Source organism: Amblyomma americanum, chromosome 11, assembly GCF_052857255.1.
Source record: "Amblyomma americanum isolate KBUSLIRL-KWMA chromosome 11, ASM5285725v1, whole genome shotgun sequence".
NCBI lineage: Eukaryota > Metazoa > Arthropoda > Arachnida > Ixodida > Ixodidae > Amblyomma > Amblyomma americanum.
The window spans coordinates 116,265,336-116,290,421 of record NC_135507.1 but is presented as its reverse complement, the minus strand read 5'-3'; the positions used below and the strand labels follow the sequence as shown (position 1 = coordinate 116,290,421).

At 47.5% G+C, this 25,086-nt stretch overlaps 1 long non-coding RNA gene across 1 annotated transcript in view; it reads left to right on the top strand.

Annotated features, from left to right (window-relative positions):
* Positions 1 to 8,261: 8,261 nt before the first annotated feature.
* Positions 8,262 to 25,086, top strand: part of LOC144109487 (uncharacterized) — a 116,409-nt gene continuing 99,584 nt past the window's right edge. The window contains exon 1 of the long non-coding RNA XR_013309608.1: positions 8,262 to 8,364. This is a non-coding gene — a long non-coding RNA (uncharacterized LOC144109487). The remainder of the gene's footprint in view (positions 8,365 to 25,086) is intronic.

The following is a 25,086-nucleotide window of genomic DNA, read 5'->3' as shown; positions in this document are numbered from 1 at the left end:
GAGGCTAGCCTAGCAGTGCTGTTCGAGCAACTAGCGAGTATTAAATAAGATGGGATAGAGCTCAGTGAGGTAAGGAGGACAGATGAGGCATATACATTAGTAAGGGGTGGACACGTAGTATACTATCGTGGATTAGCGGACAGCAGAGAACTAGGTGTGGGTTCCTCATCAATCAGGACATAGCTCGCAACTTCTTTGGTATTCTATGGAGTTCTATGGTATTAACGAGAGGGTGAAAACTATCGTAATTAGGCCGAATATGACGTAAAGCTGCAGGTGGTGCAGGCATACACGCCTATATCCTGCCATGACTACCAGAGCATGGTACACTTGTATGAAGGCGTGGAATCGGCAATGAAGAAAGTGAAATAACAGTTCACTGTACTGATGGGCGACTTCAATACAAAGGAAGGCAACAAGCAGGCCGGGGACCAGGTCGCAGGGGACTATGGCACAGGCTCCAAAGTTCGCAGAGAAAAGTAATTTGCGGATCATGAAAACCTTCTTCCGGAAACGAAATAACAGGAAGTAGACGTGGAAAAGCCCCAATGATGAGACTAAGATTGAAATAGACTTCATACTTTGCGCTCACCCTGGTATCGTGCAGGATGTGGAGGTTCTCGGAAAGGTGCCTTGTAGGGACCACAGAATTGTTGTCTCGAATAAGCTTAGACCCGAAGAGGGAACGGAAGAAATTATTAAAGAGGAAGCCCATTAATGATTTAGGGGCAAGAGGGCTTTGAAAAGAACTCATGATACCGCTGCGGAAAAGGTATTCCGCTCTAAGAAAGATCTTACCATTCAAAACAATGAACGATAATTTCACAGCTATAATTATGGAGTGCGTAGTAGAAGTAGGGGGTAGGTTGTTGGGACAGGAGCAAGATGCCGTTGTTCGTTTTTTTAATTTTTCTGCGGCAAATAAATAAAAGGGATGAGCTAAATAAAATCTTCTTGCTGTGTTTCTCTTCATACATGCGTTAAGAGACTTCGCAGACAAAGTTCATCGGTTCGCCATGGTACGAAGCGCACGCTGGACCATTGACGCCTGAAAATAACTTCAAAGCTAAATCGCGGTCTCAGTTCAGAGCCACACCACCGCGGTTATCGAAAACCGTAAGAAAATCCGAAAAACTGCATTTGCCATGTTAAACGCCGCGGTGTAGTAGCGCGTCGCTGGCGACTTACCATCCGTGCGAGCGGTTTCACGCTGCCAAGGCGTTACACGCGGCCATGATACAGGACGCTTGAAAACCTAATAGGGAGCTTTAGAATAGGGAATACACGCCTGCGCGCAGTAAACGCGAACATTTCGCGGGAAATTATGGTTTATGTTACATCGTTTTACATACGCAGACGGGATAACGCCGTTGACAGTGGCGCCATCCGGTTTGAATGAAGAGAAAATTTTCTGCAACAAACCGGTGCTCGTTAGCCCTAGGAGCTACCGAATGATCCAAATAAATAAAAAACAGGCAAAATTTGTCGTCCATCAAATTTGTCATAGGCAAGACAAGACGAAGCAAAAGTCCTGTACCTAGTTTATCGCCAGTTGACGGGCCGAAAAACGAAGTAACATTGACGAGTTCACTTCGAAGCCAGAGCCTCCACTTCAGAGTGCGCCGCCATGTTAAATGTCCAGCATCGGCTGCGTATGCTATGTGTTCGACGTCACCATCCGGTTTCTTCGACCCCTTTCGCTGCATCCGAACCACAACATCCGCTTCGCTCATTTCGACCAATCAGGTGTGTCCGCTACGGCAGATTATGACGCTTTTTATTATGACATCAACTCGGAATACGGGCATAGTTTTCCGCCTAACAACTGCAAGCAGCAAAAAAAGCCAGCAGTCACACACAGCTTTGGAAATCAGAGCAGTCGCACGGCGCCAGCGTAAAATGAAGAGAGCTGCTGCTATTCGTCGGTGGGGGCCGTGAACTGCTCGTTTTACGTTGGGGTTTGCCGGCGGCTTCGTTAAAACATGCAAAAATAGCCGCTTAATGAATGCATAGAGCATGAAAGCCGCAACATTCTGCACTTTTCTCTGCTGGCTTCGTGCGGCAGGCTTTATTCAGAAACACATACACACATGTGTATATATATATATATATATATATATATATATATATATATATATATATATATATGAAGTCAACACTCACCCAAACCAACGTGCATAGGGGAATGTTTTTATATAAAAAAGAAAAAATAGAAACGTTTGCTATGCACTTTGGTTTCGGTGACTGTTGGCTCCTTCATACGTTTGTCAAACGAGCCCCTCATTTCATGAGCCTTGTCTGCTAATATATATATATATATATATATATATATATATATATATATATATATATATATATATATATATATATATATATATATATATATATATACCGTTATATCGCTACCAACCAGGAAAAGGGAATGCAAATCGCCGAATGGTGGTCGGCGCCGCAGCGCTGCCTAACCTAGCAATACGGCTAGTCTGCCAGCGGTCGCTGTCGGCGAAGAATCAGCCGAGCTCGGAAAAATTGCAAGTTTTGCTTTCGACACATAGCACAGTTGCGCGTGACAGCAAAATGCACAAATACTAGACGTGCCCGCTCACCGTTGCATTTTCGGAAGCCTGTCTGCTTTGGGGCTATTACAATGTGGAACAACATGTGAATTACTGGTAAGCTTTCCAGAAGGTTTAGGCATGCGAGATTTGCATAAAACTAAAAATCTGCGCTTCTTATTTCAGTGTCAGCCTACGTTGTGCCCATAAAGATAAGGTATCAGACTAGAGCTCCTCAACACCCCGCAGCAGCCAACGCAGTGGCCAGGGCACTTCTGAAAAGGACAAATGATGGTGGACAGGAGGTCCAGGACAAGTGCTTGTCCCGTCCGTTTTGTCTTCGTTGGTGTGCTGTTTCCCCTTGTTTTCCTCTGCCAGGCGCCGAATAAGCAACTTTTGTGTAACGAGCTACACCGGGTCATGCTTCTGGCACAGACTTGTCTGGACGCCTGTGCATGTTGCTTCGTCTTCTTGAGCGCTGCGTTCAAACAATTAAAGGGACAACTACATCCAACCATGGCTCTCTGTAGAAACTGATTCTGTGGTTCTTGCAAACAGGCGCCAAAAAATGCGCGGCGTACAAAGAAGAGGACACGGCACACACACCTGCGCCTACGTGTGTGTCCCCTGTCCTCTGCCGCGCATTTTTTGGAGCCTGTTTGCAAGAATGTTGAACCAACTCGCCTACCAGTACGTGCTTAGAGATTCTCTGCATCTTTCTGGCTGTGCTGACTCGCATTTCATGCCGAGAAAATGGGAACGAAAAATCGTCCCGTCATACGATTAAAACTCTTCACGCCCTTACTTTCAAAAAGACGGGTTGCCACCTCATTGAAATGAATGGGAGTGTAGCGTATAGCCGCTCGGATCTGGCCCCCAAAACCAGTGTGTAAGCACGTGTTTTACTTTCGAAATCTGCCGGTGATGGAGGCGCCTGTCGTTTTTTATTCTTTTCTATCTTATAGCAGCTCTTTTTTCGGTGAGAGGGGCTTTGTGTGATTAGTCTGTCTAAAAATTTTATACGCGATGGCGATCACGAGCGCACCTAGCTTAATTAACTCATCTTGAACACCAGGCACAGGAAGAAGGCCATGAAATCATCTTACACTGGATCCCAGGACACTGTGGCATTGTCGGAAACGATGCAGCTGACCCTGCTGCTCAATCGGCTCACGGCAGTACCACATGGTCCAGGTACCACTTACAAGAGCCGACGCTGCAAGACATCTGCCAATGCTAGCCCGAAATGAGATTTTAGCGTCATAGCCTTCTTCTGGCAACCCCGCACGCCGTCTGCACCGCCTCGAGCCCTTACTTCAAATCAATGCTCGGCCTCTCCCGCTGTGATGCTACACTCTTGTGTCGCCTGTAGCTGGGAGTGGCGTTTACAAATGCCTACTCCCACTTAATCGCAATGGCAGACTCTCCTGCGTGTGAGATATGTGGATGCGATGAAACAATAGAACACCTACTTTTTGACTGTCGGTTTCAGCGTGAGCATGACCTCCAGGCTGCAACCCTCCGCCGTTTAGATCACCGGCCCCTTACTGAAGCTAAGATTCTGGGTCCTTGGACTAAACGTTCATCGCAGAGGACCTCTGTGAGGGCACTTTTCGAGTTCTTGAAGAACTCAGGATTGAGTGCACGGTTGGGAACTCTCAATTTGTGTCCTGTGTACCCTGCAACTAATGGCCAGCAAACACGTTAAAAAGTGACCTCCTTTTCCTCTCTCAACTTTCTACAATAAACTCAGTTGCTAGACAGCGCTTAACTTGCCTTTGTCCCGCCTTTGTTGCGCTGTTCCACAACCATGAGTACCTCTCCCCCGTTCCCCTTACCACGTGTAGTGTAGCGCACTGATGAAGTCGAGAATTTGACGGAATCCCATCTGGCCAGAGGGATACATATAAAAAAAAACAGAGACGCCGGCAACTAAAATGAAAATTTGAATTCATTGTACTGGTCGGTGTGTCTGTTTTTGAAATGAGGGTAGCATACTGGGCGTTGCCTAGTTCACCGTCCTGCTTTTCCGTTCAACTTTCTCTCTCTCTCTGTCTCTTATCTCTCCTCAGTGCCCCTTTAACAGGCACCAAGTGGCACAACAGGAAGTACCGGTTGGAACGTTCTATGCTTAAGGAAACAGTGCGTACGCAAATCAACGTCTAGTATCGTAAGCGGAGGACGAGACAGCAGCGGTCTTCACAGCATATTCGGATCTGTTTTCTTGCCTCGGACAGCGGTGCCGTAGGTTTAAATGTTTTGTGAATTATGTCGCAAGATGCGTGGCTGCTTTAGTTCTTCCATTATAAACTGTTCTCGTCAGACTGTACGCCACTCCGGTTGTTCAGTGGTGCAAAAGAAGAGCGGCGCATATAACACAGCTGAGAAAAGAACACGACACGCGCGCACATGTCGCACGTGCGCATATGTGGTTCGGTCTTCTAAACAATGCTCACACAGGGGCCAGTGGTTGATTACATTTTTGAAAGTATGCGATACTACGCAAGTGGACATACGACACACGACGCGAGTTCAAACTTACAACTGTTCGTTTCTCATCGAAGAGGCGTATATGTACACATAGCCTCGGAACCACGAACACTTCCGTCATTTAGGCACGTGACTAAGGCCACAACCCGGCGTCTGCACTTCTGTAACGCCTTTTTCGTTTTTTTTGTGTGTGCAACAAATTGTGTACTTACACACGTTACTTTGTCCGTTGTTTCGATCAAAACCCCTTCCGCAATAGGCAACATGCAAAATTGCTTCGAGGTCAGGCAGCACCGCCTTTGTAGCTTCCGGTTCTCACTTTGGTTCGGTCGATGAAGTGCGTCGTTTGCTATCGTGCTTTCTTGATATGGACGAAACTAGCTGCCATGCCTATCACGTGTAAAATTTCAAGATCAACCGCTTCACTGCTTAAACCCATAGTTTACCAAATGTTCTTGTTGTTTAGTCAGCGCCAGCCCGCTTGTGCCGCGCTCTCTCCTTCGTCTGAATTTTGGTGCTGAAGATGGCAAGAATCGGCGCCGGGAAGTGAGTAAAAAGTCGGACTCTGTGCCGTTCTCGTTTTAATTTAGGCATCGGTTCAAACGTCGTGCGTTGTCACCGCTGTTTTTTTTTTTAAGTGGGCGACAATTCGCTCGGTAGGATAGCTAGATGTTACTTTGTGCTACGTGCGCGCGTCCATTGGCCTTGAGCAACATGAAACTTTCGTGTGCTCTGGCGTTAGCAGCTGCATGCAAAGCAGCATAATCACACATGGCCAGCCATCGCTTTAACTATGATGTGCGATGCATATCCGCGCTTTTCAAACACCGTTGCAGAACCCGACACAGCTTCAAGTGTTTCTTTTAAACGGATCGGGAGGGTTGTGGCAGATATTGCACATTCAACAGTCGATATTAAAAACAGAAAACCAGGCACATGCTGTTTGAAATATTCCGAACAAAGGCCCAGATTTTTTTTTTTTTTGATTTCCTGCTGGTGGTGTTGTAGCGACCTTCCCTGCTGCCATGAAAAGTTGCATATGCTGAGAAGGAGCCACCATTTTTTTCATCACTTCATCATGTGAATATAGTTTTCTGGAAGCTTGAAGAAATAAAACATTCCCACATCATTTTTTATACATCACAACGATGTATCAACACGCATACCATGGTGTCCGATGTTACGAGAATAGCGAGGAACGTTGCCTGCCACCTTGCGACAGCTGCACGGTCAAAAAAGCTTTAGCTAGCGCTTCTAAAATCAATGCACACAAGACAAACTCAACAACTAAACACTCAGAGAACTAAGCTATAAATGGCGCGTGGTCCTTTGAGGGCACCGTAGCATATACAAGTCACTCCTCGATCGATGGAGGGTTTTAGGTGGAGTGAACTCAGCTCATATAGCCTCGATTTCCAGTGAAAGAATGCAAGCTATTATTTGCGGCCGGACTATATATGTTTGAATGACACCGGCATACGCGTTCTGGAAAAAAAATTGCTCCGTCTATTTCGCTGTTGAAGGGCGTGTCGATATTTTTACGTCTGATCGATCATGCACTGCCGGAGAGTTGCTGAGTGCACGAAATTTGCTTCTCTTCTGAAGAGACGAAACAAATAGTGTGGTTCATATCCTGATTTGAAGATAAATGACCTAAAAGCTTTCCGAATAATCAGTGCAGAAAGCGAGAGCTGAAAACTGGTCGGCGCACGCTTACACGCGCTACATGGCATTGCATTTGCTGTTATAAGGTTCGCGCACACCGACACATATCCAAGGGAGGGCCCTGCCCCCGCCAGTTGGGAAATTACCTTTGCCGAAGAAAATCCCTGACTACGTGCCTGCGCGCAAATTAGAAAAGCAGTGAACGAGAAGCTGAAAAGTATCATCGTAGTAACTTCGCACAATGCACCTCTCACATGACGCGCTGCCGTTTTTACCCAACGCCGGGCAGCGGTTTCGTTCTCAACCGAACAAACCTGGCGGGACGGGACTAGTTGTCGGAGGGCTAATAGATGGCGCTGCGCATTTCGCATATCGTCTATTTCCCTTTCAGTTCTTTCCTTCTCCTTACCTATTATTTCATTCCTGTGTAATAATGGTTTGCAACTACATTCGCACCGACTAAAATGCTCGGATAAATTTCCAGGGTGGCTAATTTTTCCGGAATGCCATCATACATAAGATCCCAATATCATGCGGGAAACAATACAATACACAATCGAAGAGATGTGTTAGTACGAGGCAGCCCGAACGTAATAATGAATGTAGAAAAATTACTCGCCCTGGAAACCTAGCACGGCATTATAGCCGGTGCCAACAGACTGAAATAGTAGGCAAGCAGAAAGAAAGAACTAAGAGGAAAATCGCGAAAACCTTTCTGGATCGAAACAGCGGACAAGGGAACATGTGTGAGTACCCCATCTGTGGCACTGACAAAAAACGAAATAGCAAAAACAGAATTGGAGATACGGGGTTGTAGTCATGCTCATGTGCATGAATGACGGAAACGGTTGTGTTTCTGAGATTGCCTATGCGTATATATACGCCTCTTCGATACGAAATAAGAAGTTGTAAGTTTGCACTTGTGTCGTAGGTATGTCATTTTCTTCCCTTGAGTTGCTAAGTAGTGCAAACGCTCCCATATCTTCCTTGTTGAGCTGTGTTAGTTGCGCCGCCTCTCTTCTGTTGCGTCATGTAGCAACTCGTTCAACAATTCGTATTGTGCAGCTCAGTGGCTTTGGCGTTTGGCTCCTCATACCGTTGTCGAGGGATCGGATCCCGGCCGCGGAGGCCGCTTTTCGCTAAAGACGGAATACAAAAACGCCCGCGTGCTCTGCGATGTTCGCGCATCTGTTAAGGTTACGGCGTCCCTCAATTACGGTCAATTACGACGTCCCTCATAAGACATGTGTCGCATAGGGACGTTCAGTTGCACATACTAATGCGCTCGCTAGGTTGGACCCGGATTTGCCGCTGTCTCTCCTCGCCGCGTCGGCGCGCGCAAACTATGCGGACACAGTTCGCCCCCGCCGCGACGGCGCAGGCAGCGCGAGCCAAACGGCGCCGACTCCCACCTGCGTCGGGATTAGACCACGGCGCCGCCGAACGCAATCGCGCAGAGATTGCGCGACGAGCGAGGAAAATGGAGGATGCTGGCTCGCCAATTAGCTTTTGCCGTTGCGGCTCAATCACCTTGCGTACACATTCGCAAAGCTCGTGTACAAGCTGTTTGCACAGAGCGCGCCGTATAACGATAAGGGCGATAACATGCCTGCCCTGTCTCCTCTCTAGACGTCTCGCCGCCTCAGTCTTCCAGGTAAGGGCCTATCAACGCGCCGCCAGCTGGAAGCTCCGAGCGCATGCTGTTCACTTAATGGGATGGATTTGCGAAGGAATTCGCAGGATTTCTTGTTCAAGTTGAATCACTAAAAGTTTTATTATTTTCCACATGCGCGTTCTTTTCCGCCGCGGCGTTAGAGTTCTGAGAAATATGATTCCTTTCGCCTGGGATGTGCTTGGGATGTACCATGTCCGGAATTGACCCTCACCAGGAAATGAAACGGTATTTCCTACAGCCGGCCTAAAGCGCACCTTGCACATTCGATACGCACGTTGTTCCGCAGCAGAGCCCAGAGTCAGCAGAAAGACAAAGCTACTGGAAAATTTTCTGTGTGAGTTCTGGCTCTTTTGTAATGACATTTCACGGTCGCGGTCACATTGCTTCCAATATCTGCGAATCGTAGAAAATCAATCCGGAGCAGTGAAAAGCTTTTATGACTACTTTATTTCACATCAAGCCCACCTTTTTGTACGACTGCCGAGCCGTATCACAGATACATCAAAACTACAAACAACAATCTAACGCCATCACTTGGAATCTGCTGACGCAGTACATTTGAAGAAAAAACAAAATGCCATAAGTAAGGCACGGGGAGGAAGTCATTGGGCAACTTTTGGCCGCGGCCATCCAGGAGGAGCAAAAACAAAGGATAAAGGAGCTAAACTCGCTACATCAGTGCAATAATCCAACACGCACGGTCAAGGCAAAAACACCCTTAAGAACAAGTATTGATAAAAGGAAACCACGTGAAAAATGATTTGCGAAGCCCAACAAAAACACGGCCATCCGTGAAGCGCTAATAGCGCTCCGTAGAGGGCTAAATTTGAAGTTACTGCGCCATTTAGTCCATCCAGCGGGCACTCTGACATCGCATAGTTAGATTACTTCCGTTAATGGTTGTCTAGTGTTTTTTTTTTAAGTAGTGCTAATCTATGTGGCCCGTCTCATTTTGGCAGAGTAAGTTATACTACCGAAAAACAAATGTTTAAGTTTGTGCAGTGGCTGCTTCCAGGCCTTAAAGCATTGAGAGATACATGAAGAGCACTCAGTGGCAGCTTGAGTACATCGGTTTGCTTAATGTGAGAACATTATGGAGAGCTCTTAAGGCTACTTACGTGCTTTGAAGGCGAAAGCCATTACCTTTCTTGCTCTTATTTATTGCTTCCTTCCAAATGACATACCTACCATTAGCATACAGTCGTAAGGCAGTGCACATGCTGAGTCAGCCTTTATTCGCCAACTAGCAACGGATTTATGTGCATATGGTTTGCTAGCTGGCCTCGCAATCTGTATGTTCTGCGTTCAAGTCCTTGCCCCTTGGGAAGAAATTTTTCTTTTCTGCTGGCTTCGGCTGAGCTCCTGCGCGTTTTGAGTACTTGTGCTTCCGTAGGTGTTAGCGCAACCCTAAAGGCAAATAAGAAATGACGGTTCGCCAAAAGCAATCTGCATATCTTCTATGGCGACCCGAGCGAGGATAAAAAACGTTAGCTCACAGTGCGCATAAATTACGGCAGACGTCATTTTCACAGCACGAGTAAGTGAGCAAGCAGTGCCCTTTCTACGGCATTAGTTAGAGCAGTTCTCAGAGAGGGCGATTGTTTAAATTTGGAGAAAAAGTGATCTCGACACCATCAGCATATGCATCCCCTCCCTTGTGCCAATTGCGGCCACATTACCTCCACAAAGATTCTAATGTCATCCACTTATGCTCATGACTGTTTGCCATTCCCTAATACGCTTGCCTTCTCTTCGAATCCAATCCCTAACCATAAAGGGACATTAAATCCAGCTAGACTGATAGGATAGCATCACGTGATAACGATGATGTCATGCTTACAAGAAAAAAAAGCTATATTGAGTCAGAAAATTGCATAAAAGTGAAACACACGCGGAGCTGCGCAAGGTGACGTATTTACACACTTTCTCCACGAACGCCATGTCACCATCAGTAGGCAATTACCTTTAAAGTACGACGAAAGCCGTGCGACGAGCGCAGCCAAGAATTCCAAGAGTCTCAAATGAAAACTGCGAAAAACAGATGAGGGAGACGTTATTAGTCGCAAACATGACTGCTGAATATTTCGTCTCGCATTCTGTGCGCTCAGGCTGTTTGTAGCCGTTGTATGCAACAAGTTCACAACCGCAAGTTCTCACCGGCATTCATGCTCGGTTGGGTTTGCAAAGCGGCGGGTGAAGCGGTTCACTTCAGCCGCCGAATCGGCTACGTTATGCAGGTTGCCGGTGTTATGAAATTCCAAGCGTTTGTTTCTTTTCCTTTAACGCATTCATGAACACTCGCGCATTCATGCACATCGTAACTGTGTCAAACGCGAGGCGAGCGCCTGATCTTCCATGTTCTCGGCGGAGTGGAAAGGCAGGTATGCCTGGAGATGTGGTGAAAATTATCTCAAAAGAACCACATGCATACACCGTCACCTCCTATTCCCCAGCGCGGGTCATCACGTTCGCAGTACGTGAGACGCCGGCACTCCAGGCAGAATTTTAGAGCCTTTCATTCGTATGTTAGTTCTCTACGGCGAAGAATTAGCATACACATCCGATATGCAGCTAAATTTGCATTTGCGGTGCACGCGCTTCAGCGAAAAAAGCATTCAACCAGCTGGTGCGTAGTGGTCACAATTATAAGAGCATTGCATGCAGAACGTGCTTATCATGCACGATTCACCCTGAGGACTACAGCAGAGTCAATGGCAGTGGTCGCAGCGGTCATATTTGCTGCGTAGTTCAACAAACGCGATAATCGACAGCGGAGTGCGCCGCTTGCTTAGCCACACGCCATACGAATTTTCTCTCATATGTGCCGTTGAATGAAATGCGTTAGAGCGCGACTGCTGCCCGCATGCTTTTGAAACAATCTCCGGTGTATCGCAAGGAAGCATTCTGGTTCCCATCCTTTTCAACGTGCACATAAACGAGATTACATTGACTTATGAGCAGGCAAAGTTCATGATATATGCCAACACAAGCGTATTTCTGTCAGCCACTTCACCCCTCGACCTTTTTAACAAAACTAATGAAGCTCTTAATGAATTCAGCGTCTGGCCTACAATGGCTTTCTAACAGTAAAGAATGCGAAAACAAAAGCTCTAGCATTTTATACAAAAAGGCACACACATATCTACTAATATAACATACCGAAGCGTTTTGTGGCGTAAGAGTGCTTAGACGTTTCTTTTCGGCACTATTTCCCTGCAATAAAGAGAAATAAAATATTGAAGCGCGGCGTTGTGGTAGAGCATCCGCCTCGCATTTGGAAGTTCGCGAGTTCGATCCCCAGTGCCGCCGGGTAACCACCGGCATTTTTTAATGCGTACAAGATTCCCCCGTCCTGGTGCTCGGCTATTCTGGGGTGACATGCTTGGGAAAAGGGTCTTGGCGGATTAAATGTAGGTTCCGCCGTCAAGCAACCCTAAATCCGCCTCGTGCGGTAGAAGCCCACTTGTGTCCCTTTTTATTCGTCGCTTTCTCAGCAAGCAGTCTCATCGCTGAATCATCATGTCTTTATTTTCTCCTTTGTGCTCTGGGAGACCTATCTCGCACTGCCGCTGCGTAGCTAAGAATTAGCGACGTCCATCGTGAAGCTGACGACAATGGGGAGCGGGAAACGCGGTCTGGCACTGTTGGAGATGGGGCTTCAATTCCACCGCAGGCCACCAGTGTTCGGGATTGCGCTTCAACGCCAGCGGTGCCACCAGAGTTGGGGACGGAGGGCCCTTCAGTTGGCTGACTCGTTCAGCACCGCAGGTCCTGGCTCGGAACGACGTTGTCGGACTCCGTTAAGAAGGAAACTGTACAGTAGGTTTGCTCACATTTTTACAAGCATGAGGATCAAAAGTGGGGATTCTTTTCGAATGCACTCGCTGTGGAGTTTTATAGCGCTCATCTTCCCTGGAATCCCCAGGTTCAGGACGCCCTCACCGGGATGGGAGGAGCCTGAAACTTTCACATATTCGCACAAGCTCGCGCCACCGCACATACGGACACGCCCCCGTCACATTTTGAGCCTGGGAAAGAGAAGGATGCCGTCAGAGTATTGTGCGCTGGCCAGCTGAAGGTTCCCACTTGCTGCTGACACCTGTTCTTCATCAGATGACATACGACGTGCAAGGCCAGAACGCAAAGTCGGGAAGAGAGGCCGAACGCTGTCGTTTGTCCTTAAAGATGCTTGCGAAGGTTGGGGACGATGCCCGCAAGCCCGCCGCTGTGCTCACAACGCCTTAGAGCCACAGCAAACGAGCCCCTTTTGTTCCGCGACATAGTCACGGTGATTGGGAAGGTAACGGCTGCTTGCTTGCTGCGGCGGCGTCGGTGCCTTCAGAAAGAGGTTTTGCTCAAACTTCAGCTCTCCGCTTTTCCGGGTCCCATATTCCGACCGGACAAAGCTCGGTATTTGGAACCAGGTGACTACCTGGCCCTCACCATGTGGTCCTTGACGGCAGGCCTGGAAACGATCACCATCGAGTTACTCGGAGGCACCCAGTAGAAACAGCTTTGCTGGCTGCCAACAGGCGAGACTTGCTCTCGCCGTTGCTAATAAACAGACATGCTGTCGCCGTTCTTAACAGCACACACTCTACACGACGTACAGGTGTGTAGTCCTCAAATTCTTGCGGGAATTGGCCGGAGCGTGGTCGTGTTGCGTCGATGGTAAACCCACGGAGACCAAAACATCGGTGCGGGAAGTGACGAAGAACTTTACAGGCTTGACCGCAATGGAAGCACACGGGTGATTGTCGGAAATATTCCAAGTGACGCATTCCTGGGGCTTCAACGTCGCTCGCAGGCTGAGCGGGTGGGGCTATGGGGTGGCGTTCTTGAATGGGTGGTTCACGCCGGAGAGCCGTTGGGGGTCGCGTCGGGGCCAAGCACTGCGTACCGCAACAGCATAGGTCATGGCTTGAGCTTCCATTGAAGGGGTCGATGACGGTGCGCCAAGCGCATGCTGGACTTCACGAATTATTTCTGCGCGTGTCGCTACTTCAGACTGGTTGGAAGACGTTAGCAGCCGACGCAGATATTCTTGGAAAATGTTGTGGATCACATCCCTCGGCTTGTCCCCAATTTCTCTGGTGTCCAATAGTCGTACCGAGGTGACTTCGAACGTTCGTGGATAATTGCGGGCTCGTGCGTCCAGGGTTTCCTCAATCATGGTCGCTTCACTGTACATTCGGCGACGGTTTCAGGTGGATCGCTGATAAGCACAGCGAAAAGTGCCTCTTTAACGTCTCGCATCAAAAGCTCTACCTTCTCCTGTATCATGTCAGGATCGAAACATCGAATAAGACGCATAAACCTCTATGTAAGCAGTCACTGTCTCATTTGGCTGTTGTGTACAGGGCTGCCGACCCCGCTGTGCCCTTTTACTTCGGATCATGCTCCTGAAAGTCTTAAAAAACTCCAGTTTCTACGATTCTCGCGTCGCATGATAAGCTTCGTGATTTTCACACCAAATCCTGGCTGAGCCTCTCAGGGCAAACGTGTATCACTTAAGTGTGGCCATCACAACTATTAAGTACAGCGACACTTCTTTGCTCCGGTTTATGGTCAACCAGTTGTCCAACCTGACGTCCGTGATTCTTCAGCGCTTTGACTAGTAACTAGAAATGGCAAATTCCAGTCGTGCTGGTGTGCTGCAGTGGAACTGCAGAGGCATTTCCACGAAGGTGGGAGAGCTCAAGACCCGACTACAAATTCACAAGCTCCCGGTATAAGCCATGCTGCTACAGGAAACAAAAGCCTTGCCATCGATTCCAGGCTTCAGTGCCTACATGTCTCCTTCAATGATAGACCGTCGTGTACAAACTGCTGCTCCCCCGGGAAAGGCGGTGGTGTATGTGGACTCACGTTTTGCGCATGTACGCCTTGCTCTCGAAAACTGGTGCACGTCGTATCGAGAGGTAGTGGCTGTGGCTGCGAAACTTAAGAAGGGTACCGTTGTGGTCGTTTCATTTTACCTTAGACCAGCCGGTGGTGTTTCCTCCCGTATTAATCTTGGCTGGTTAACAAGTGTCCGTCGGCAGTATCCCGGGTGTCCGATTTTAGTCGGAGACATTAACGCCCCTCACCAGGATTAGGGGTACCCCACTTCGAGCCCTCGTGGAAGGCGTGTGCGGGACGCCTTCACGGATGCCCAATTTGTGCTGCTCAACCATCCTGGGACAGCAACACGGCCAGTGCGTCAAACTCGCAGTGCTTCCTATGCTCCAGACTTGACGTGGTGGTCGGGTCCGGGTGCTCCTTCCTGGCACATGGAGCCAGACTGCTGGGGAAGTGATCATCACCCTATCATCATCGGTCTTCACACCTCACATTTCCGACCTTTACGCTACAAATGTTCTGTGATCAACTGGGACAGTTGTCGCTCCTGTATAGACAATCTTTCCTCAGATTCTTCGCCAATCCTTGTTGAGCGAATACAAACGGCGCTCAACAGTGGTACGACTACCACCTAGACTGATGTTGGTCGACCGGCACCAGACCTCGGCCTTCTTAACTTGTGGGCGGCACGCCGTCTAGCAAAGCTGGCTGTTACGCGTGACCCTACTTCGTGGCAGGCACGTACGCGATTGCACTGTCTCACTGCTAAGGCACGCAATTATGAACGCGACCTCTCTCGGCGGCAGTGGCACGCTTGGTGTGAGCAATTTTCTGCAAAATCCTCGAATGCCTCTCTCTGGCGAACATTCCGTACAATGGAACGCGGTCGCCGCTCGACTGACGCAGCGGCAACCGCATGCTTCGCGGCTAACTTGTCGCCAGATGATTTCGCCAAAGAAGAAGCGCGAAAGTTTTTCGCAAAATACGATGATGTGCCTTCTTCATCCGCTAGTTTAAATATAGCACGCATCCCAGTGCATGTATATCAAATGCCGTCTGATGTCGACGTAGATGTAATTGCGTGTCCATTCTCTATGCCTGAGTTGCTGGCTGCAATAGATGATGCGAAACGGAAAACAGCGCCAGGCCCAGACAATATTCAGTACGAGGTGTACAAGAACCTGAGTAGCGCTGCACCCCCTCAACTACTTGACACAATAAACAAAGTATGGTAGGATGGCGTAGTGCCCGAGAGCGGGAAATCAGCGGTCGTGATTCCTATCCCGAAACCAGGAAAGCCTCCGATGGACCTCGCCAACTTGCGACCTATCTCCTTAACTCCTACGCTGTGCAAGCTGACGGAGAAAATGCTAGCCACACGACTGTCATGGTGGCTAGAGCAGCACAATTTTTATCACCCAGCACAAATCGGCTTTCATCCATATATTGGTACAGAGGACGGGTTGGGTGTCTTAGCATATGCAGTTTTGTCATCTAACCGCAGCCGCAATGTGCGTACTGTTTTAGCAATGGACGTTGAAAAGGCATATGATAACATCAGTCATGCAGCCATTCTGAACTCCATTGACATGCTTCATCTCCCTCTGAGAGTGCGTAGTTTTGTCCAATCATTTTTGGAAGGCAGAAAATTTGCAATACGCCTCAGCGGCGAAGCGGTCGGATCATTTGTTCCTCTCTGCGGCGTGCCGCAGGGATCAGTATTGTCACCGACGTTATTTAATATTGCTTTCATCCCGCTGGCTTGGCGCCTACATGACATACGTGACATAAAATTTCTTCATCAATACGCTGACGACATCACGGTGTGGAGTACTCACCAAGATCTCCGTACTCAGAAGGCTGCCCTTCAACCTGCGTTGGATGTTCCCTGTAATTACGCATCATCCATCGGACTTCAGGCATCCGCGCAAAAAAACAACATACACGTCAGTCGCCAACCGCTGGGGACGCTGTAAACTTGCTGCAAGTTCAATCCGTCTTTGTCTATCAGACACCCCACTACAGGAAAGTCCCAGTGTGAAAATCCTTGGCTTAATAATTCACCAATCAGGATCAGCGACTGCATGGCTTTCTCGGGCAAAAAGGCAAGCTATTCGGACTTTGGGTTTGATTAGCAGAATTGCCCCTAAAACTGGTGGCGCAGGCTCGTTCGTTGCACGGCAATTAGTGTGGGCAGTTCTCAAACCACGTATTGTTTCTTAAGCCCAGTTTTAACATCTTACAAGAGCCCAATGGGATCGCCTTGAGGCCGCGAACCAAGAGGTTATGAGGGCCATTACGTGCTTTCCACGCATCTCACCGGTAATAGCTTTACAAGAAAATGCGCAGCTCAATACCATTGATGAGCTGGTGCAGCAGCGCCATGCAGCGCGCAGCCTTAAGGCCAGTCTGTCGCACTCCACGCATGCACTGAGGCCTTATGCAATGTCACATTCCATTCTTCAGCCGCCAACGCCAGTTCTTCCCCTATGGAAGTTTGTGCAGCTTAGCGACAATAAGCCAACAGATAATCGCCGGCCAACATCTGCTCATTCGGCATCGTTGCTTCGCCAGAAATTTGAGGAACAAGATGCTTGCCTGCCTGAAAAATCCATTGTTGTGTACGTAGACACAAGCATACAAGACTGCAAAGCAACAACAGCTATCTACTGCCCGGGCAGACCTGCCCTCAATCAAACCTCTCGGTTTCAGCTTACAGAACCCCCTTCGTCTTTTTGTGCTGAGCTCCTTGCAGTTCAAGAAGCACTCTGCTCCGTGGCCGACATAACTATGCTCCCTGCGGCCCGCGTTGTCATCCGCACTGACGCCCTTCAAGTTCTTAGGTTGCTACGACGTGTTAGCCGCTGTCCAACGATATGTCATGACATTCACCGGCTCGCGGCACGCATCCCGCAGCCAGTACGTATTGAGTGGGTCCCACGTGATCTGCTGACCTATCAAAGCCAGGCAGATTTAGCGACCTGCCTTGCAAATACAAACTCATCACCGCCTCGGCTCCTTCATTTGGACAATTTTACCTTCCTTCCCAGGGAGTGAGGGCGACAAGGGCATCCGTTAGCACCTCCACCAAATGTAACGTAGTGGTGCCGGTAGTCCGACAGTCAACAATGAAAAGATTTCGAAAGCGGTTTATTGGGGCTAAGTCGCGCGCACAGAGAACGGAATGTCTCGGTGACAGCGGTAGGCAGAAGCGTGCTCGGCGGTTGTCTAAAAGTATTCCCGCAGTTCCTGTCCACGATCATTTTTAAGCTAGCAAAAAACTATTGAGGTAAGAAACCTAAACCAACTGCACAAAAATGTGCAAAAATGTGGAAGCAGTTAGCATGGCCAAGATCAATCGCTATAAGTAAAGTCGCATCTCGAGTAAAAAAAAAAAGATAAGTCTGCGTGCCTGTGACTTCGAGCGTGAACGAAAAAACACTACGAAGATTCGCGGCGTTAGAAATGACATCAATGCTGTTAAGTTCTCGCGGGCGGTTTGAATGTGGAAGGGTTTCGGCACTTTTATTTGGCGATCTTCTTAGCCACGCTGCTACCTTTGCGCGCAGAAAAAAATGTCGTGGGATATTCGTGAAAAATAACCCATCCGTCTGGCTTAGTTTGATAACATCTTTTGTTGTCGCATTAAGGGATATGCACCGTTTGTCCTGTTTTAGCGTTGCATGCCCCTTCCACGTCGATTTTTTTTTCTCGTTTTAATATGATATCACTGAATGGCGTTTACTGTCTGACTCACTAGCCTCTCTTCCCGTTGTCTTCTTCGTGCACTTGGGCGTGCGCTCCCGACACCCTTAGAGCGTGTGGAGGGAGCGATCTTGGTCTCGAAGGAGATGCCCTGCACTCAGCATGGCGCGCTCAGCCAGAAACCAGCTAACAATTGACAAGAGAGGTAGCTGTTTGGCGCCGAGCTTCCCCTCGTCACACCGGAGTCATTGGAGACTCATTCTCCTCACTTCTAATACGCGCTCCTTCCTCCAGTTGGCACTTTCAGTGCAATCCTCAAAAGAGTTTTGCTCAGCCTGCTCCTTTCCTTTCACTGCACATTTACTTTCCTCACGAGCAAACATTTCCTCGCCTTCCTCATTGGGAAACACGTCGCTGCACAAAGGTTCACTCCGAGTAGTTTCCGGGTTTTCAAAGAGTGTGCTCTCCTCAGCTACAGTCACGTCGGAGCTTTTGCAATCTCTGCATTTTGAGCACTCTTTCTAGAAGCAAACACTGCAACGTTCAGAGGTGCTGCACTTGGGCTTCTCGATAGAGGTGCAACCTAATTCTTCATCTTCAGGCCGCATCCTGAACGTACACTGTGGCTGGAGCGTCACGTTCGCGCTCTCTCAAGTGCCTATTAGCTCGGTAAAAGCTAATTTCTCAGCTTCCTGAGAAAGCGCAAGTCCGTTCAAGCCTACAGTCGCTCAGTTGCAGGAAATGGCTCTTCCACAACCAACTTCGCACCTTTCGAGCTGTCTACAGCTTCTTCTGTGGTTGCCAAAAATAAATATTTTCACTCTTCCACCCGGCCTCACCGGGGCTAAGCTTCACTGGCTTCCTGACGTTGTTCAAAGGTTGAATCTCAGCACGTTTCCCTTGAAGGATTGCATACTGTTTCAATTTTTCTTTCTGCCTCGTCCTCTCCCTTCTGGCGTTATCTTTGTCGTTTCCTCTCAGCTATTTCTCGAGCGCGCTCTCTATCTTCTTGTTTATTTTGCCATTTTGTGTCTCCCTCTTCTTGAACTTGTTTATATTTCTGGTCCACCCTCCGAAAATTTTCAGCGCCTTTCGCACCGTTCTGAAGCCCTAACTCAGCTACCTTCTTGAGATTGATTCTGAGCCTGGACTATTAAATGCAGCACATAACCTTTACTCGGAGAACCTCCTAACCGCTTCCGCGCGGCAGATCACAGTATCGCTCTGTTGCTAGGCGCATGTTTACGACCACTTCGTAAAAGAGGTATAACAAAAACTACGCCCCCAGACATCCATAGAGCGTGTGGCGGTAACGGTCTCCGTTCCAAAGGAGATGCCCTCGACAAAGCGTGGCACACACGGCGAGAAACCAGCCACCAAGTGACAAGCAAGTGACAAGGGTGGTGGTCGTTTTATGCCGAGCTTTCGCCACTCGCAAGAGAAGGAATGGGTCGAAGCCAAAGGTTCACTAACAAAACAAAGGTTATGCGACAAATAGACGACACAGAGGATTCCCTAATCACTCATACAAGCTTATAAAAGGTGATTTACAATACAATCCTACTCATGCAAACTAACACTCGAGAGAGAGACCACAGTACACGACAGATATTGCGCATAAAATGCACTAACACAAAAGAGAGGTAAACAAACAAAACACAATTTGCTCAACGGGGACTGCGACATTCAGACGACCGGAAGATCCGACGGGGCCATCCCGAAGACAGGCGCGCGCTGCCTCGCTGGCCCATGACTTGGCGAGTGGCATCGAAATCGGGAGTCGTGCTGGCGCGCTTCGCCGAAGCACGGGCTGATTGACAACTCTCAACGTCCTTCATATATAGGCGCGTACCCCGACTGTTCCTTCCTCGCCCACGGCAGGGGCGCACATACACACTCTACTAACCGTACAATATCCTTCTCATCCCCGCTCCAGTTGCGCGTCGCAATGGGTCTGGCGTGGAGTCTGTTTTCCAGATAATTCCAGTCTCTTCCTTCAGACCCGATGCCGCCGGCGCTCGAGCGAAGTGGAGAGGGTATCACTCAGCAAGCTCAAGGCTACGCCCTGTCTTTCGGCAATGAGCAGCATTTACTCCAAACTTCTCTAATGTTCGACGGCGCGCGCGGACATGTTTCCTTTCGCGCCGCGCCGGCAAGCGAAGTGAAGAGGGCAGAAACACACACAAAGGCGCTTCCCAGGGTTCTTTTCTTCAATATTTCAGAATTCTCTACAGCGTGCACTGGCGAGATTGCTTGCGCGCCGTGCCGCTCTTCCGAATGCGCGCCGAAGTTCGTGACACCTATCTATTATGGTTTCTCTTTTCAACATCCATACTGCACTAAGGAGTCCTCAATTTAGTCTAAAATCTTTTCATTAGCCTCCAAGCTTCTGCCCATGCGTGAATAGTGGTGATATATACGCTCCTCTAGGCCGCCGCGGTGGATCAGTGGTTATGGCACTCGGCTGCTGATCCGAAAGACGCGGGTTCGACCCTGTCAACGGCAGTCGAATTTCGATGGAGGCGAAATTCTAGAGGCCCGTGCACAATGCGATGTCAGTGCACGTTAAATTACTCCTGGTGGTCTAAATTTCCTGAGCCCTTCACTACTGCGTCCCCCATAGCCTGAGTCGCTTTATGACTTTAAACCATAAATCATATACGTTCCTCTCGAGGCACATCAGGAACTTTATTCTTTATTCAATTTTTGCCCCGCTTAGCCCTGAGGACAAACAGCAGTGGGGTTACAATGATGAAAAAAAAACATTTTTTCATGCAGCACACCTGCTGACCTGAAAGGAGATTCCATTCACTGATAGAACGTAAAAAAAAATGACTTAGCATGCATATTAGTTCTTGTACGGCATTCCAAAATCATAAAGCAGTGATCACTACGAAAAGAATCACAATGGGACCTGTGTAAATATTTTTCCTTTTGAATTCCGGGTTTTTCATGAAATATTTATTGCAGCAGTTTAAGGCACATTTTTTTTTTCTAGAAGAAAGACCTTCCCACCCTAAATCGTTTTTCATGTAGGTTCAGCTATCATCTCTGGAGTATCGACGTCAGACGAACCTTGCCTCTCTGTTTTGGATTTCTTAAGCCTATTGCTCAGTGCTATTTCCCTGTTACTCACACCGCACATGCGTATTCGAGCATGGGTTGAACATATGTAAAAAAGTTGATTTTAGCTGAGCCGGCGCGTGACCCAGACTTCGTTCGAAAAAGTTTAGGGTCTTTGCAGCCTTCGCAACCACCCTGTCAATATGAGTATTCCAAGAATAATAGGCAGAGAATGCCGCGCTCAGATATTTATGCTGTGATTTTTGCGTCAGTGTATTGATAAATCACTTGATAAATCACTTTGTAACTGGGCAAAATAATATACATTTCTTATTGTTCTGTATAAAACACAATCATCGGCAAACAACCGTATGTTAGAACCGATCCCTGAAGAGATGTCGTTTATGTAAACTAAAAACAAAAGTGGCCCCAGAACTGAGCCCTGTGGGACAACCGATGTAACGTCTACCACACTGGATTGCTTACCTTTCAATAACACGCACTGTCGCCGAGACGATAGAAAGTTTTCAATCCAGGCAAGAACTGTACGGTCAGTATTTAGTGCGACAAGTTTACTTAAAAGCAAAGAGTGGGAAACAGTATCAAACGTTTTGGCAAAGTCCAGGAAAAGGCAATCTATTTGTCCGCCGTTGTCTCTATGAGATGAAAGGGCATGATGAAATTCAATCCGTTGTGTTGTGCGAGATAAACCCTTACGGTTGTTGTGAAGCCAGCAAGTTTTTTGTTAATAAGTGTGCCATTATCTCTTTGTATAGAATATGTTCCAAATTTTTACTCGATATCAACTAAGTGAAATTAGTCTATAGTTAACTACATCCTTTTTTGACCCACCTTTATGAATGGGAACAACATCTATCATGGCTATCAAGCGCCACGCACATGGTTGAAGTGTCTTTTTGCTGTGCCTAATACACCAGAGTTATCAAATTTAGCTCTGGTCATGACTTGAGAGTATCTACCAAAGCACTCCAACCTATTGCCGTTGATTCAGCTATTTCACTCTCCTGGATGGGATGTGCGGTCACTACTTGCCATCAATTCTTGAAGCATCTGTCCTAGTATTTTGTAAGCTATATTTGTGCAGTTTGTATATCGGTGAAGGCTAACGTATTTTGACGAGGACAACAGTAGACGGAGAAGGGCACTACGTATCCTGTAGTCTTGTGTTCTGCATTTCATTACATTTAATTTGTACACAAGCAGGTTTGCCTTGTTTTCTCGGATCGAAGTGTACTGCGCGTGAGCGCCCACTGCGAAGGCGACACACAATATCACTTCAATCAGGAGGACGAGGAGGAGGAGGAAGAAAGGCAGGAAGGTTAACCGGAAGAATAGCCGGTTTGCTACCCTGCACGGGGGAAAGGGGTTAGGGGAGAAAAAGATGGAGAAAATAGTTGCAAGAAATTAAAGTCACTGTGCGAAGTCACAGCGTTCAGTGAAGTCACAGCCTATCGTGCAGGCCACAAGTCCTCAATAAGCGTAGCAGTGCCTTGAAGGCCTTCACCGCCGACGACCTCCGCGCCCAGTGGCCGAGAATCTTTGTTTGCGTCAGTGGGCGCAGGTCTAGATGCTCCAGTGCACGGCAGAGAGACTGTCTTTCGGCGCTGTAGGCAGGACATTCACAAAGAATGTGCGCTATAGTCTTATCACACCCGCAGATGGCACATGCGGGGCTGTCAGCCATACCTATTAAAAAGGAGTAGTTCTTGGTGAATGCTACACCAAGCCACAGGCGACACAACAAATTTGCTTCACGTCGTGGTAGGCCGGATGGAAGCCGAAGCTGCAGATCTGGGTCCAAGGTTTTTGAACGCGAATGAGGGAATTGGCCTGAATACCACGCGGCAAGCGTGATGTCCCGCGACAGTGGTCTAACCCTACCCGCTGCGTCGGCTCTCGAGGTGGGGATGGACACAAAATCGCCGTCATGGTTCGCGCGGCCTAATCCGCGCGGTGGTTGCCTGCGATGCCGCTGTATCCTGGCAGCCTTTGGTAAACAATATCTTGCCCTTTGTTGATGGCTGTGTGGTGGAGCTCTCGAATTTCCGTGACTTAAGTTGTTCGTGGGGCCCATGACAAAGCAGATTGTAACGCTTGCAGGGCTGCCTTTTGAATCAGTGAAAACAGGTCATTGCTGAGGTGTTTCTTCACTGATATCCTCAATGGCGACACGAATATCAGTAAGTTCAGATCAATAAAACTGTTCGAGTTGTGTACGCGACATCACTCACCTAAATGTAACTTATTTACTTGATTACTTATTGTAGACTGCCATCTATCCCACAGTTTTCTGTCTGCTAACTTCATGCTGTCATTATGTGGCAGTTTTTTTCTAAATTTACTAGTGTATTTTATTAAATTTTATAGTTGCGAGCTTGTGCTGGAGAGAAGTCCACTCTCTCTTGTGTGTTGTAGTTAATGGCACATCAGGAACCAAGGCTATCATGCGCCAAGCACATGGTTAATGTGTCTTTTTGCTTTCCCTAATACACCGGAGTTATCATATTTAGTCTTTTTTAGTACATTCGCTTCCTACAAAAGCCTGAAAAAAGGTTAAAAATAAAAAAATGGTTTTAACCCAATAGCAGCAATAGGTGAATGGAGATGTATTGGTTTAAAATTACGTGCAAAAACTTGCCCCCTTGGAACTTGTAATACGTGCACATAATTAACATATGATTTAATGAGAGTTCATTTCCACACATTTCCCCTAAAGCTTCGTTCCGTTTTTCTCACTTATAAGTTATGTGTCAGGTCTGTGTGCCCAATGTTAGTACGGCATTAAATCACTTTGATAATTCGTTCTTAATGCTTACATGATTTTCATATTTCTAGGATAGGCTTTAGAAGGAGGAGTTTCTTTACTTCCTAATCCCACGATTTTGTTGTTTTTACTTAAATTTACTGCGTATCCTACCGGGGCATTTCTACTTTTTTTGCTTCACCACTGCCAGCTTGCACAGCGGCCCTATCATTACCATTTATCCCGTCGTGGCTTGGGTCCCCACACAATCTTTGACATGTCCCTGTGTAGGGACCTTTTCTCTGTTATCAATGATGCTACCTACTAGGGTTCACCTGCTTTTGTAGAATGCAATGTGGTTAGCAGTCTCAGCGAACGAGTGTAGGTTAGTGTACATTATGCTGGGTTCAATAGTTCCATTTATTATTTTGGCTACAGCTACACAGGCAGCGTAACACTTAGCGTTGAAAATTAATACACACCTCGGCAGCAGCCTCATCATTTGTTCTCAGTTACTTTGTACTGCAGCACTCCAACGTAATTTGCTGTTCTTGAAATAGATGTGTGAAATTCTGTTCAATTTTCCTATTATCTTTTAAGAGCCAGGTATTCAAGTAGTATGTCTTCGTGTGATGTTTCCTTTATTTATAACGTGTGTTAATGTGAAGTTGAATACAGCCGAAACCGCCTACCACAGAGGCAACGAACCGAATCTTGTGGCAATATCTGGAAGGGTATCCAATACTCATAGGTCTTGGCATTTATCCTAGAAGCGCTGTTGGAAAGGTCTATTTGATTGGTGTTTATTGTTGAATAGTGCTTTCGATGTGCATTTTGTAACTGTGTGGTAACATAGATGTTTCGGGAGAGACCGTACATTTAGGAGATGTCAGCATGTAAGCATATTTCTTCTGTCTTTTAGGAAAAATTTTTCTTTCTACGTAGACTATTTATTGCAAAGGTTCTTTATACACTAGCTGAGATACGTAAACCAAGGTTATTTATTTATTTATTTATTGGAAATACCTGCAGCGCCCGAAGGCATTATTGCAGGGGGGATGAGGATACATAACAGAAGAATAGGCCAGAAAAAAAAGAGGAAGAAAAAAAAGCAATACACAAGGCATGACACAGCAAATACAAAATGAATGAAATATGAAACAACAAAAAGGCATGACGAAAAAAAAAGCCAACTGACCAAATGATGCTGGACCAACAAGAACGAAGACCGCGTGATTAAAAAAGCCAAAAGAAAGCCAACTGCGCACTCATACATCCGACAGTAACGCGCGGAACATAGACTCGGAACGGCACTCAACAATTTCATG